The following is a 17,323-nucleotide window of genomic DNA, read 5'->3' as shown; positions in this document are numbered from 1 at the left end:
AGGCAGCAACAGTGTAATATTCAGGGTCTCTTTTGTGGCTGTGTATGGGCCGCTTTGTGGGGTTGGGTCAGTTTCATGGCTGTGTATGGGGCGCTTTGTGGGACAGGTCAGTTTTGTGGCTGTATGTGGGCTGCTGTTCTGAGCATCTTTACATACTATTGAGGGTGCAGTGGCAGACCAGCACTGTGCAGGCCACAGGCGCTGGCACTGGGCACACAGGGTAGCCTGCAGTATGTGACTCACATGGTAAGAGAGGAGCCGCATCATTTCGCGTCCAGAGTGCCACGGCAGGAACTGACGCCTGATCCACATAAGCTGCTGCACACACCTGGCCTTCCACAATGTACCACTCTCTAACGCTGTCCTTCCTCTAATCACGTGAGCCCTAGATGCGCAACCTATGAACGCTCAGTGCCAAGCTCGCCAGGAAAGCTCGCAGTGGTTCACCGGTTGGGCAGCGTAGCCCTGCCTCTGGGGGGGGGGGAAGGTGTCCAAAAAACGGGGGAAATACTGAAGAAGCCACAGCGGGGGCCCTGCAGATGCCCCCACCTTTTCTTTACTACCTTTCCTGCAAATGGGGGTGGGGGAGGGCACTTCTAAATTGTTGCCCGTGCCTATTTCCTGTCCCAGTCCGACCCTGTCTGTCACAGACCTCAGGCAGTCAGGGCAACTTCCGTGCACACATACAGCACAGGGGGTCGCATTGCCCCGTTTCTTCCCCGCATAGAACCGACGCATTATGGGTAAGGGTTTTTCTCACATAAAACAATAGAGCAGTGTGTAAACAGCAGTGCAGGGCTCCACTGCGCACAACACAGGGACGACCTAGCTCTCAGAAGCACAAGCTTTATTGAAAAACATAATGCAACCCCTCCCACATAAAACAAGCATTGGCATTGCCAATAGGTCTCGCTTGGGGACCTTATAAGTATTTAGTTTTGCAGCACAATACCCTTGTTGCATAATCGGATATTGTGCTGCAAAACTAAATACTTATAAGGTCCCCAAGCGAGACCTATTGGCAATGCCAATGCTTGTTCTTGGTTCTCATTCCCACTCCCAGTACTCCTGTGGCTAAAGAATCAGCTCATGTGAGTGCAGAGTGAGCGGTGTAACACAATAAAGTCAGAACTAATGGCATTGCCAAGTCTTCTTGTTTTCTAAAATACAGCCATGCAGACCTTAAGCCCCCCTTCCTATGTTGACAAGTTCAATGCAAATAAAGAACAGCATCCGGATTTAGTCAGGGTCAACTTAGCTGCCTGGTCTATTTGGAAACATAAGCCTACAGGTCATGGCCACAAAGCAGGTCAGCTGTGTTGGTGCACCTAAACTGTGCAACCCCATATGCTTTGTGGAGAATGGACAGTGACACTTAAATAAAACATAGCACAACTGCAATACAGCACATTTGGTCCACTGTGGTCTAGCTTAGAACCAAACATCACCAGCAATGTGGTGTTGACTCAACACTGTGGTCAGTAGTTAAATTAAACTGAAATGAGCACTTTCCCCCAAATAACTCTAGTTTCAATAAACTCTCTCCAGAGCTAAGCAAACTAGTCAAGTATGTTTAATGTTGTCCACTTTTGATATAAAATATTATAACCACATATTTTAAAACAGATTAAAATTAATTAGCCTAATCACTCAGGGCCACCGCATTTAACACAGCCATGCAGCTGCTTACTTTGCAAACTTGAAATAAAACAGCAGTGTTCTGCCTTTCATTGGTAAAAATTGAAATACGAGAGAATAAAGGCTTTCAGTGCTCTCTCTTGGGTCAGGAGGAGGACACAAGTTAAACTTGCATTTCTTTGAAGATTCAACACGAGGCACAATCGTTTCATTTGAAAACGACCTCATAACTCTGGGCTGTACATGGTCTAATCAGTCTAGACATGGCTGCACATGACGATCACAGGGCCACAAATTCACTGTGACACGCTGATACTCCACTGGAAATTATATTCTGACAGTAGCATTAATCACGGGTTGGAAAAAAAATATGAGGCATGATTTTATACATTTGGGTTGTCCGTCTACGTATATGTCTACAATTTCAGCTGTGATTAGAGGGCCTGTGGTGGTAATGGGTTTTACACCTGCGAACACTCGGGTGCCCAAAATTGCAGGATTTGAAGTGTAAAATGCTTAACTAAAGTTCCAATGCTGGTCGCATATGGAATGCACAACCCCAATGTCCATATAGTGCTACATTGCGATTTACAAGGGGGCGTGACAGGGACATCCTCCCTTTTTTCCACTCCAAGATATATATCAATGGTTTCAGACCATATACCATTAATGGGGTTCCCACACCTCAAGTGGGGTGGTATCCATTTGTAAAGCAGAATCTCTCTATGAAGGACAGCTTCCTCTTACAGAGAGCAGGATATAGGTGTCTGGTGAAATGACAACGGTTGCTGGGACTGATAGAGCGTAACTATCTTAGTATGATTTGTCTCTGTCAATTCCTGCTCATTGGATAGTGTGACACTAATACATACTTAAAAAAACTAACTGTATGAGTTGTAAGAACACACGAGCTCAATCTGCATCTTAAAAGCATGCAGTATGATGACAAACCAGTTCAAGATGAAAATTATTCATGAGAGAGAAGAGAATTTATAATGTTAATGAATTCACAATTCATAAATGCTACGAAAACCTACAAATGCTAAAATGTGCGACATAATGGTATAGTCTTAACCAGCATTGTATAAAAATGTTAAAAATAAATGTTTATTTAGTAGATCAAATGGATTAACTGAAGGCGAAAATAAGAGAAATGATTTCTGTTTATGTAGCAGTACTATCATGAAAACCTGCAATTTCAAACTGTCGAGAGAAAATGTGTTTGTTCACTTATAATGATTTCGCAAAAAAGAAAGTTAATGCTCGATAGAATATACAATGATGTTTTGATTATTACTTTGCTTGGAGGAAAGTAATCGATCACCAATGAAATTGTATTCAATTAAACGTTTGAAAAGTTATCATCTTTTCGGTAAATAATAAGGTCTTAGGGTCTTAGTAGTTTTATTGTGCAGGGCTTAACATACATTTTCACTTTTTCCTTTCAAATCAGAGTAGAATGTACAGACATGACTTCACTTCCAGTTATGTGAACTTTTCCTGAAGTTTCTTTTCTGTAGTTTCGAATAAAGGACTCTCCTTCTGTTGATACGAAACGGTATCGAGTTTGTTGCAAGCTCAGAAGTGAGCGCTTGGGAAAGGACATGATACGATACAATGGAGAATCTTAGTTCCGAGGAGAAAGGACAATTTTACTTTTAAAAAGGATGGACATCAGATGAATGGTATTATGTATAATTTCTGGATCATTTGGGTAAAGGTGATTATCACCCCATAGACTTTGACCAATAGAAATCGAGTAAATTGTGTACAGAATACATTTGTGGGAAGGAACTATGCATAATTGGAAGTATAACTGCCCTGTGGGAAAGTGACTCGCTGGCTGAGTATCTTTGAAATTCCCTCTGCCTTGCATGCTGTTGGACTGAACTCTGATTTTCTTTCCCTTGAACTGAACTTTCCGAATTACCTGCATCTTACCAGCTGGTGAGGTTGGGCAGGCAAAACCTTTCGGCTGAAGGGTTGAAAGACTCCTTCTATTGCATGTCATGCTTTAGCATCTGCTTGGGGCTCACGTTGAGTCTCCATATTCCTATCTACAGCCGATTCTTGGTTTGTATGATTCAGAAAGAGTGTTCTTTTTTTCCTCTCTCTTTCTTTCTCTCTCTCTCTCACACACATACACACAGGTATCTGAATTGAAATTTATTTTACTTTGAATTGTGATATAGTGTCATATTACCTGCACGGATTCAATGATCGAAATTAAATGATCCTAAATGTATTTCTGTGATCTGACCATTAAAATTGAAGTTTAGATAAAGATTCTCTTATTTTCACCACATAAGGGTGTGTTGGTCTTATTATATAGTCATTGAACATGGTATCGGGTTTATGCTTATTAGGAAACTGCTTCTCTATTTCAGGTCCTCGGGAGAAGTGGTAATTTCGTCTTTGATTACCCTAGTCCCTATTAGCTCGATCAAAAGATCCATCGGAGGACCTAGATGTTTGTGAAAGCTTTACATAAAAGGATGTGTTAGAGTTGATATGGGCCAAACTCTAGGGTGTCGTAGTTTATGGTAGCTGAGGTGTGTATATGTCATGTATCAGTGATGAGTAAAAATTAAATAAGTAACCAGTAGAATTGTATTTGTTCTTCCGCTGTAACCACTGAGTGCTCCACCTTAATGTCTATTTGCAACTGGCCAATTTCTTTTTTCACTTTGATGGCAGCTCCAGTGAATTTGGGCGCATACGCTATGTTCATGGTATTTTACAAATGTGACTGCTATGTATAGAGGTCCGCTGTTCATAGAAAGCCTCCAGCCATGAATTTGCAGTCATTCCACAGGATAGCACTAATGTACATGAAGAAGGGTTTCAGTGAATCCTACCCAATGGGCATTTGGCATTGGGAAGGACTAGCACATCCACTGCTGCGTACAAATGTCCTCACTTCCCATCCCACCATGTAAGAACACTAAATACAAATGATAACTAGACAAAAGTGGTGCTTCAGTTTGGATCCACATACCTAGTTCTCCGAAGTAGAACATGCGACACAGCGATGTTCTTTCCTCTGAAGCAAGACTATGATGCAAGATCTACCATACCACAGGGGCGCGATGCTCTGTGGCTCTTTTCAGGAGCAGGTGAGTAATTACGAGGATGGATACCGTCTCCAGTGGTTGGGAGCCTGATGCTCACAGTCGGGCAGATTTGTTTGAAGGGCTTCCATTTGGCCTCACTGACATCATGGGAGATAACTGGCAACCTTTAGCTTGGTCAGAGCGCTTGTTGGGTCCAGCGCTTAATTTGTAAAACTATAAGTGCCAGGGCCCAAGGTTGGCCTCAGGAGGTCAATGTGCTTGGCACTACCAAATACTAACCATCACACAAGTGTGAGAGTTTGGGTTATTCTAGGGTTTCCTCAACATGTAAGGGTGGCTGGACCCACTGATTTACAATTTTTAGGTACGCATATTGAATGCTTTGGTGATGACCTGTGCTTAATAATAGACAGCAAGTGCCACCATGTGGAGGATTGCCATAACTATTGGTGGTTAGCAATAAGTGCCAATGCCCAGCACTGGCACAAATTAAGCACTGGTTGGGTCCTCTGCTGGAGATCAGCTAAGGGTAGCTGTTTCAGCATTAACATGTCAGACTTGATATTCATCCCCATGTATAGGGCGGGCACAAACCACATCACAAAAAGAGCAACACATTGTTCCTGCGCCTTCTCCTTCTGTTGCGCGGTGCTCTTAGAAAGAAGCCCAGGCATGAACCAAGTCCTATATTCATTATTGATGTCCCCAACATTCTCATCAGAAAGCCCAGCCCACTGTCCAGACAAACTACCAGTTTGAGAGAACTGGTAGAATATGCCACGTGCAAATTTGCCTTCTTATGATCTTCATATTCCTGAATGCTTGGAAGCCCTTATAACGCTAAGTTAAAGAATATTAAAAAAATGACACTGAATCCTAATAAATGGTATCCGTTTGCAAACACTGAAGTAAATGACAAAGCATAGCCAGCTGCGTGTGGCGTGACAGCACTAAGCGTGCTACATCAAGCATGCTGCCGCTAACTCAAGCTGGCAGGCATAGACACGTAGTGCATGAAAAATACATCACTGAATGGCCTGAACCCAAGCCATTCATGTACTCTTCAGTCACCTCCAAGGAGCAGGCGGCAGACGGAGGATGTGTGCTGCTTAGACAGAGACATAGTGACTAGCCCATAGGCTCCGATGGAGCCTTTACACAAGATGTTAAAGAAAATGAGCATTATTAAGAGGGCTTAATTGTGGGTTTGTGAGTGTGGGCTTATTTCTGTGAAAAGTTGTCTCAAAACGCATTAACACGATAACAGCATTTTGCTTGCCTGCAAAATTATTCTGTGCTTGCAGTTGCTCTTTTCTGACAAAACTGGCCTCTTTCTCTCTCTACCTAGTAAAGGATAACAAGTAAAACGAGCATGGGCAATGGCAATAGGTTTGGATTTAATGTGCTACATCCTGCAATCACAAAAGCATGCGGCTCACTTCTGCATTCACACAGGTCCATCTCCCAGCCTCCACTGATATACATATATCAGTGGAGGTTGGGAGATGGACCTGTGTGATTGCTCTCACATTCCTCACAAACGTCTCACTTTGCACTCACACACCTCTCAAATTGCACCCACACACCGCATCATACCCTTTACTCACACAATGCTCACCCATCTGGTCACAAACCTCTTACCCACCAGTCACACACCACTCACACAAACTGCTCACCCTGACTCTCATACCACTCACCGTTGCTCACTCGATAAACTCACAGGGCTCACAAAGCACTCATGCACCGTTCACCTTGCACAGTCCCCACACACCCTGCATTCAAGACACTGCCCAAGCTGCACTCAAGAATCTGCGCATACACCTCTGACCCTGCACTCCTAGTCCTCACATATCTCTCACCCTGCATGCACTCTCTAACGCACCACTCATGTTGACCTCTCAGGCTGCATACACACACCACTCACTCTGCACTCAAATATCACTCACATATCGCTTACCTTGCTAGACATCCACCATCCTGTACTCTCACCCACCATTCACCCTGACCATACTCACTGCTGGCCGTGCAGTCTCCCACTGCACTCACATACCACTCACCATGCAGTGGTGTAGATTGCAGGATAGGGGGTGTAGAGTGTGTTCGGAATAAAAGGGTGCCTGTGACATTACATAGGCAAGCCCTTACAGCGCGACATGTGCACAAGCAGGTAGAAAGAAGCAACTAGGTGATTGCACCCTTTTGTCCTTTTCTTTTATTTTGGCTGATTATGTACAGCATCAGTAAAAAAATGTTATTTGCCAAAGCTGCACAACTTCAGCAATCCAAATCGGAGGAGACTAGGGCTACTGGTGCTTTCTGGGCTGATGTCAGTGAATTTAGTCTTGTGTTGTCTGAAGAAACACTTACACACCTTACTCCTGTGTGTTTGTGGTGTTATCAGAGGGAGTTAGATGTCATACTGGGGACTTTTCTTTTCAAAAGCACTACCAAAATCTGCCAACTTACAAATGTTTTTAAAATATTTGTATTTAAATATTTTTTTTCTATTTTTCCCTACTTTTTGACTTGGTCTTCCCCCTTCTCTAAATCAACAGAAAGGTGTCACGGGATGTTTTAGTCACCCACTTCAAAGACAAGATCGAGTATGACGCACGTTCAATATTCTTTTTCATTGACTGTACGACACCCCTGCAGAACCTGTACTGAATCTCTTTTCACTAACCACTACTGGACGTTTGCATAAAGGTTTATGCTATCTTTAAGCTTTCACAAAGTCCAGAGGGTGAACAAGACAGACGGAAAAGAGGAAACAGGAAGGATAGATTACAGAGAGGTTCCAGTGAGTAAATGATTTCCCCCCCAATAGATAACCGAATAGGATATATTGTATAAGTGGTAACCAACCTTGCATGTCTGTTTGGGAAAGAAGAAGCCGGAGAAGGAATGTTTAATACTCGTCTTTACTGTGGGATTTAGTGTCTAAGACTCGTTTACTTGAAACAGATACGATACCTACTATCTAATAATAATAGTACTAAAGTTATCAACCTTGGAAGGATGAAAGTTTGAGTTGACCAAGTCAGGATTCAAATCCCTCACCTGTAGGCCACACCAAATATCAGCAGTGAGCACTAACTGTTGAGGGCACTGACTGACTTGAACTTGACTAACAAAGGAATCTATTTTTCCATTTCTCTATAATGTTTTCCAGAACGTTGCCATAAATTAACTTCAGACCAACTGATGTTCCCTCGAGATGCAAAGCTGGGTAGCTTTTATTACCATAAGAGAATATCTTTCTATCTTTGGAACTTGATTATAGGAGAATTCCAGGTTGCACAACGGGAGGATTTTGGCAGTATGAGTCCCTGCTCTGTGTCTTTTTAAGTCCCAAATAAACCACTTCATTTTTAATCAACTCGGTCTGTTCATCTGCAAGAACCATCCACGGCTTAATTTGTAGATTTAAGGAGACATATTTATTTCATAAGGTTGTCAGTTTATGCCTTAATCCGAACGGTTCAATTTCTGCAAAATGATCCAATTGAGAGCTCTCTCCAGATACAGCATTTTAATTTGGAAGCGTTCACCTTACATAAGGTATCTTCTGGTTCGTCAGCTGCCTTTAACTCCAAAACAGGAAGAGATATCAGATGACAATTTAAGTGCACTCTGTAGATCCATCAAAGACAAGCATTCATAAAGCCAAGAGGTCTAACCTGCCTTCTACGTGAGGCCTAAAACATTTTAAAAAATTCTCCCAAGTGAAAAAAACATATAACTAGTGCTTTAAGTATACAATGTGTCTATGAGAAAAAGAATGTAATGTGCAATGAATGATTCAGAATACTTTTGAGATTTAAATGAAGTCTCTCATGCATTACAATACAAGCACTCCAGAGGAGCCATTAGCACGAGGTGAGAGAGAATCACTTTTCCATTATCCACCTGCTCAGACGCGACACACACCACCTCATTACAGGTCTCATATGCTAGGCGCTTCACAATTCTAGTATGCCACCCAACTATGATGCAATTTGTACAATAGAAGTATATCACGGAATACCCACCTTTGTATATATAACTCATATGTCAACCTTCAAGTGCTTACTATAATAGCTATCACCCATTTATGTTGGACAATTGCACTAGGTGTAGTTATCTAATCTTTATTTGCTAATACCGTACTCCTTGTCTGTAATGTTATCATTAAACCTTGTTGACTGCTTTGTGTCTCTGCAACAAAAAACGTAATTGCACCCGCTGGCTTCTCAGTGGATGAGAAGGCTTACCAGTACTATAATTTCATTTTTATAAAACAGTACATAGTGCAATTGTTCTGTATTTTATAAATTGGTGAGTTTGACACTGATCCTTTCGGTTGCCGGTTCCCTCCCCAATTGAATAAGCTGTCTATATACTTCCCTTCAGCTGTCTCTATACTTCCCTTGTATTGCACTGAAAACCACCAACGCCTTTCATTTCTAAGATGGCCGCCGCGTAGTTCCATTTCCCCTGTGACTTGCACTGTCTAGTTTGGATATCACGTGCAGCTTCCACTTATATTGCCAGCACATATGAATTAACGCTGCTCCACTTCATCCGTTCTTCAAATCATCACGCACATTCTGTGCACCTTTCCTATCCGTGATATCATGAATCCGGTAGTTAGACGCAGTCCTGTGTGGGAGTCTGTAGATCTTTGCGGTAAGTCTGTTCCTCACCCAGAGTCATTTCCTTGTAATTCACTTCCCTCCATGCAGCTTCCTAACTTTTAGTCAATTTTCTTTTTTCAATTTCGCCATTCTTAGTATAGGGCTTGGTTCGGATTGCTGCCTATTTCGTAAGGTATTCAATGTCCTGGCTGCAAAATTGGACCCGGCGCCCCTTATTGGATCCTTACTGATTCTCACAAATATTTTCACGCCCAATTGCTTCCCTACGGATACTGAATACACACTTCACAGCATTATCAGGTTTGTGTTTTATCGCCACAATCCATTCTATTCGCCCCGCCTTTCCATGCGTTGACACCGTTATTTCCTTTTTTTCCCCAGGGCACAACCACTGGTTTTTAAGCTCTTCCATGTAGAGCCATCTTCCTACCTGGGTTGATGCTAGTTGCCTCGATTAGCCCACAGTCCTCATCATACCGGGTAATTTTATTTGGTCAGTTTTCCATGTCCAGCCCACATTCCCACCAGACCAGATCACTTCCGTAAGTTGTGCACTTTTAAAAGCAGCATGAATTCGGACACCTGCTTGTATGTATTGGGATATACGACACTTACTCCTGTATGTGCATGGTTTGCAAGTGTTTCCTCTTTTGTATCTGTCTTGGATCTTTATCATTAATGAAACCTTCCCTCATGATTCCTTTCCCCTTCTTTTTTTTACAGACAATTGTTAAATCTCAGGCATAATTTAAGTCCTGATGATGATCTCTATATCATTAAACAGGATCGAAACATCGCCGACGCACAGTATTATGACTATTGCAAATGTCACTGTATTTTAATTGTCTGAGTTGCATAGTTTTCCCCGTGTCATTTTCTTTTGCCTGTTTTCTCATGTTTCCTACTTCCATTTAGTTCCTTTTGTTATGTGATTGAATAAATATAGAACATTTCTTATGTCAAAGCTTATGGCATAGAACTTATTCAATTTCTATATTCATTGTTTGTTGTATCTCTACACCAAGGGATGGCCTGTTCCTTGAAATAAAATCATCACCCTTGGTCCCTTACATACCTTTGGGTTCCTTTGTCCTTGAAAACACCATTTCAATTCATATCATCCATCTGCACAGGATGTGACATCACTGGATTCTCTGCACAGGACGTGACATCACTTCTTGCATTCAGACTACTTCAGTTAACTCTTCAGGGTGCTCCATCACCTGGGCCTCCCCAGCACAGGGAAGACACACATACGGGCATTGCCTGTTTGGGCCTGTTAGGGCCAGAGGCCCTGTTGAAGTGAAACTTATAAGGTAAGATAAAATCACGAGCATAACCAAGCACCACATAGTGCAAATCCCTACAATCCCACACATAGATGACCCAGATACTTGCACAGCAAGTGCACAACACAGACTAAACCTCTTACACATGCCACTGACTACCAATAATCCTCAACCTCACAACACATATTCCAACTCATACTCACCAATGCGATCTCTGAAGTATTCTGCCAACCAAAATTTGCAGACTTTATTAACTATCAGAAGCATGAACCTTCTTCATCACAGAAACAAGGTTCATGCCTCCATCTGCACACATCCTAAAAGTCCTCCTTTCCACAAGCTATAGCATCGATTGAGTCACCAAGCATAAAATCAAGAGTGCCTCACTGTCCCAGCAAGTCCTTTTGGTTCTGCACGATAGAAAATCAAGTAACACTTAACACCAGGGAGATCCTGACATGCCAGTTCCCACTGTCTGAAACTCAGACCACCACTTTCTATATCATCTACAGGCCAGCTGGGTAGACTATGGTCTTCATTGATGAATTCTCAAATCTTCTAACCACCTCATCTATCTGACATTCCTACGCCACCCTCTCGAGGGGACTTCAACCTCCCTGGCAAAAAAGCACACAAAAAAGAAGAGAAACCCTCTTCAACCTAACTGATACACTCAACATGATAACAGTATGCCACACAACCTACACCCTTCCAAGGCAGCATCCTCAACCTTATCTTCTCAACATCTCCAGCAACCGATACAGGCCATCCATATCCCTAGACTGGGCTGACCGCTTTTCCATTCAAATTTCTCTGCTCAGTGGACGACCAACAACCCAAGTTCAACACCCAAGAGACCAAACGTTCTGATTCTTCAAAGTGTTCTCCATAGACAACCTGTTCAATATCATGTCCCACCCTATCAACTCCACGTCTAACATAAATACTTTCTGAACATCTTCAACAATGTTTTGGAAAGCTGTGTGAACATTCACATCCCATTTACTAAATACGAAGACAAGTCAAAGGCTTTAGCAACTGGATACAAATTTGCAACTATAAATGATCCATCTGGAGACAGGCAAGAAACTAGAAGAAAAACCGAACTTCTGAGGACTTCTTAATACTTCATTCAACATGCAGACAGCTCATCATATCAGACAAAGCAAAGTGCAATACAATCAGTGAAGCCACCAACAGAGGAAGAATGCTATTAAAGACAATCAAGAGCTGCATCAACCCCTTAATAGACCCACCAATTCCTCACTCCACTGTAAGATGCAATGTCATCAACCTCTTCTTCAGAAAAAAATACAGCACATCAATGACACAAAGCCTGCTTCAATTCTTACACTCACAGAATACCATATTAAATCATCCTTCGAAGCCCCAGGTCTCACATACTCAACTCACTCAAAGCCACTTCTTAGGCAAAGTCTTACCATTGTTTTTCATCAAATCTCTCTCTGAGGTGCTCCCTTACCCCCACCTACTATTGTTTCTTTTTAACTTGTTTTTATTGATATTTTGCATTGGCAGTGGCCCCCACCAATTATTGTTGATGCCTACCTCAACTCAAGGTATCTTACCAGAAACTCTCTAGATAGGGGAGATCTTCCTACTCCTAATAACACGTAGGCTAGAATCTAATGACCTCGCCAACTAGTGGCTCGCCACTCACCTACCACTCATCTGCAAGAACAATGAGGAAGCAATCTACGTTCAACTCCAAAATTACATCAATGCTAACCATCTCCTGAACAACTAAGACTGGCTTCAGATCATGGTGCAGCACTAAGACCGCAACCTTGCACATCATAAACTATGGCCTCTTGACTATAGATGAGATGATCCCTGCATCCTGATATTGATGGACTTATCAGCTGTCTTCAATAAAGTTGGCCATCCCACCCTCATTCGAACCTTGGAGTCTAGAAATGGACTAAACGGCAATGTCCTTCACTGATTCTACTTCTACCATTCCAAGTGACACCAGTTTCTTCACATGGGCACCTGCGGATCACAAAAGATCCCATCACCTGTGGTGTCTCCCACACCTCTGTATTATCTCTTGTCATCTTTAACCTTTACATGGATGTACTTGGTGCTCGACTCACATATAATAGCGGCAAGATTCAACAAATGGCTGATGACACACAACTGTACTAGAAAGTCTCCTCTGCCTCAGATATCCAATGCCTCCAAAACTGCTTGACCTAGATGTTCGGCACCTACCTGAAGCTCAAGCTAACCTAGACAGAATTCCTGTTATTTGCCAAGAACAATAAACAAGATAGAGTAGAAACCTGGCTCAATGATATTTGCCTTGACAATTTCAAACCCCAGCCTTTACAAAATGCCAAGTTAATTGGATTCACCCTGAGCAACAGCCTCACCCTCAAGGAACACATCACCGAAATAATAAAGACAACTATCTCTCCTAAAGAAAGTCAACCCATTTCATCCAGAAAGTGACTTCAGCACTGCTGTTTAAGTAATCATACTCTGCATCTGAATAGTGATAACACCCTACTCCTGCAACCCGGGGTCCCCAATGTCGCCCCTAGCAGCTAACTAAATGCCACAGCACGTCTGATGCAGGGCCTGAAGAAATATGATCATATCACCTTCAAACTGATGGACATCTATTGGGTCCCTTTGCCAGCCACCACCACCTTCAAACCCAGCTGATTTATCAACAAGACTATCATGAACAGCACCCCCACTTACATTGCAGAGAAGCTCATCATCTCTGGGGGAACTCGGCATACCCACAGCCAGGACACAAACAAAATATGGACTCATAAGTGTGAACAAGCATTGGCAAAACCAAATGGTCATGCCTATGCAATATCAATTAGCGTTGCCAATATCTTTTAGCCATGTGGTATGCAGAGTGGAATGGCCTAGAAAGTAGCAGAGGGGCATAGTGTAGCGTAGAATAGAGTGGAATTTTGTGGATGGAGTGGCATAGAGTGGACCGGAGTGGCGTAGAGTGGGGTGGAGGACATACAGTGAAATGGCATGAAGTGGAGTGGTGAAAAAGAGTGGAGTGCCGTAGAGCGGAGTAGCGTAGCATTCAGTGGCGTACAACAGAATGGAGTAGATTAGAGTGGAGTGGCGCAGAGTAGAGTGGCATAGAGTACAGCGGAGACTGTACAGTAGAGTGGGGTGGCCTGCAATAAAATGAAGTGGAGTACAGTGGAGTAGAGTGGTATGGAGTGGCGTAAATTGGAGTAGCGTACAGTTAAGTAGCATAAAGTGGACTAGCATTGAGAAGAGAGACAGAGTCATACAGTTGTAGGTGAAAATAACTTAAACATGGAATCAAACTTAAAGATATGAGTCATAAAAGGGATGAATGGCTGGAAGGCAACGAAAATAGGCATCGGGTGGCAGGCATCATGAAGGTGTAGATGTTTTTATTAGTGAGCCATTTATACATCAAAACAGATTAAGCCAACCCACGTGAAATACAAGTCAGCCATAAGATGCAGGAGTAGCTAAACAATATCCAAAAATGCATTTGAAAACAGAATGAATGGAGAAAGCCGACTCAATCTGTGCTTGCTTCATGCTCCACTGAAAGAAAAGGAAGTGATTCTCAGCATGTGCTAGCCAACTGTGAGGCAGCCAAGAAGCGTGATATTGAAGCCGACAAATGGTAAGCTATACCCTTTATTATAAACAATACCCCTCGTAAGCGAAAGCGCATGCGCGGTCGAAAACAAGACCTAAAAAGAAAAATAATCAAGGAGGCCATTTTCTTCTATTGTATTGTATTATATACCACTTACTACCCCAACATTGAATGTTGAAGCGCTTGTCTACATGGGCAGATGGCTACACTGTGTAGGGTGTGTGGTTGGAAGGGTGTTGTCTTTGTTTTGCTCCTATGTGGGCAGTGATTCCATGCTGTGCGTGATGACCACCGAGATGCGGATATGTTAAAGGACACAGTTCTTAGCAGCATGATGGATAAAGCGTGAGAGCTAGGTGCACATTTTATGGTTTTCAGTAGTCTGCGAGTTGTGAACAGCTCGCAAGTCCCCTTTTGTCATTTTCTATGTATATAGACCACTTAGCTTGTTACTGTACTTGATTGTCCAATCAGACACGTTGTCTCTAAAGTTTATGGTCCATAGCAGGCATAGATTAAACGTAGAAGTAGTGAAGATTTGCTGGGATGGGCTTTCTTATTATCATCCCAAATCAGATTGTCACAGTGAGATGTCAAGAAGTGTATGTTGCTAGTCAGAACCTGCAGTTTTGGACTAAATTAGAGTCTTCATTGGCCAGCACTAGATGGCAGATCTCTTCAGTTTTTCTGTGCCTGTTCAGTTGGTTATGGGTGGTTTATTGCTGTGGACTAGTACGGAGTAATGAATATGACCATAGGCAGTTTTGTCTTCTGTGCGTATAGGAGTGTCAGGCAGTAATAGGGAAAACTTAAGCAGCTTGCATGATCTACAATAGACTATCTGGCTGTTGAGTGTCATGGTATTACTTTTAGTGTGGGTAATATAGTCTATTCTAATTGTATTGTGTAATACTTACTTCCCCAACATGGTGAGTGTTTTTTTTGGTAGTTGGTGGGATTAGTCTTGTGTTCTATAGAAACCTGTTTTCACTCTAGTTTTGCTGACAGATCAATGTTGGGACAGAAAGTCCTATGTGTGCTTAAAGACCTGTACGCCTGCCCTGAGTGCCTAACTGTACTGCTATCTGGATTCTTAATGCTGATCTTTTGTCATAGGCGAACACAGATCATGCGTGTGCCATAATGTATAACAGTCTAACAAACTGTGGTCTTGTTGGAGCGAGAGGGTTGCCCAAAGTACTACCCTCATAGTAGTGAAAGGCTACTGCCTTAACTAAGAGTTGTTTTAAGTGCCACAAGGAGGTGGGATATTAAAAGAGAGTTTGTCAAGAGAAGGAACTGGAAACATTGCAGTGCTGAACAGTGCGTGAGGACTGAATGTGTGTACTGAATCTGTGTATACTTGTCATGATACAGTGCATGGAGGTAATATTGCTGGACAGTAGGTGTACTGTAAATGTACACTGAGTAAGTGTGCCTACATTGGCACAATACATGGAAGATCCTTGGATGCATTTGACGAAGCTGAGGCCTGCCTGGTGAAGACGCGATGAGTCGAGGAATCCTCCCACACTGATTTGTGTACTGTTGTATTTCTGTGTGCTGGGTGGGCCACACTAGAGGAAAGGAGGAGGACTCTCTCTTTACATTTCAAACGTTTGTTTTTAGACTCAGTGATAGATTACACAGAAAGGGTCTGGACACATCTCAGGTAAGGAGATGGGTCTGATACGAGAATCATAAAGAGCAGGGCTGGGAGCCGGAGTTACCCTTTTAATGCACAGCTCACTGTGGCTGCCATCCAGGTGTGAACTCTAGTCAGTCCGATGAATTGTGCTTTGGGTCAGTCAACTTTGGAGGAATGTCTGCTGTGACAGACATAATTTCAAGGGGAGAGAAGAAAAAGAGAAGTGAACGCTTCAAAAGAAGGAGGAAATCCAACATATACCTTCAAAGATTCAGACTCTAAATCACATTTTGGTGTCTGGAAATGGACTATAAAAAAGGGAGGAGAGAGACCCAAAATTGAGAAATTATGTGTACAGACCCCGGGAAGGCCGTCTCCAGGGCCTAAATAGGCTTGATGAGGGGCTGTGCAGCCCCTTCCCCCCTTTAATGAAATTAAAAGGTCATAGGTGATAGGGTCCTCAGGGCCAGGCCCTGAGACCAATCCCCGCAGCCAAAAGCTATGTGCAGTGTGGGGTTGGTGCATGCGAGAGGTTGGCCGCAGAGCCAGGCTGCATGCATGACCTAAGGCCCTGTACAGCGTAGGACTGGCTACCTTTACAGGAGTTGGCCTATGGCGCATAACCAAAGGTCAGGCCGTGTGGTCAACCCCAATGCAAACGGCCAAAAGCCGTGCACAGCGTGGAGTAAGCTGCATGTGGGGGATGGCCCCAGCGGCAGTGCATGGAATGAGGTTGCTTTTATGTATGGTAATTAAATATTCATTTACATTTAAAACACTTGAGAAATTCACTGAAAAAACAAAGGTTAACGTAAGACTATAGTTAGGTGCAATAAAAGATCTTGGTTCCCCCACCCAAAAAAAAACAACCCTTGAAAATCACCAATAAAAGCAAAGGGTAAAGCGATGTTATAGTTAGGCAAATTTGTCGGTGACATTAACATTCTGAACTACAAAAAAACACAGAATTTCACCAGTTATAGTTAGCAAAGCTAACTATAACTTGCACCCCCACCATGCACTGCTTGGCTGGGGTGCATATGTCACATTTTACATCTCGCTTGACATGTTCTATGACAAAGTTTATGACATCACTGATGACATCTCAAATGACATCATTGAAGATATCATCCAAGCTTCTTTTTTACACATAGCTCTTTAAACCATTGGCAACATGAAAGTAAATGCAAAAAACGATCAGAATAACCTGAAGTGTCTTTACGGCTATAATACATACAACCCCCTAGGTAAAGTAAACTTGTGTTATTTGTAACATTGACCGTGTACCATACACTTCATGGGTAGCCAAGTTCATGTTCACTATGAATCACAGATGAAAGGGTTAGTTCAAAACTGCACCAATTTGAAAACATGGGCCACTTTCATAGCCATCTATT

The 17,323-nt window shown here is 42.6% G+C and overlaps 1 protein-coding gene across 1 annotated transcript in view; it reads right to left on the bottom strand.

The window, feature by feature from the left end:
* The window catches only part of PARD3B (par-3 family cell polarity regulator beta), a 2,182,026-nt gene that overhangs the window by 1,005,043 nt on the left and 1,159,660 nt on the right, over positions 1–17,323 (bottom strand). The gene's annotated exons all lie outside the window — the stretch shown is intronic.

The sequence above is a fragment of the Lissotriton helveticus genome, chromosome 3_1 (genome assembly GCF_964261635.1).
Source record: "Lissotriton helveticus chromosome 3_1, aLisHel1.1, whole genome shotgun sequence".
NCBI classification, from domain to species: Eukaryota; Metazoa; Chordata; class Amphibia; order Caudata; family Salamandridae; genus Lissotriton; species Lissotriton helveticus.
The sequence above is the reverse complement of the archived record's forward strand: the minus strand, read 5'-3'. Positions and strand labels throughout refer to the sequence as shown.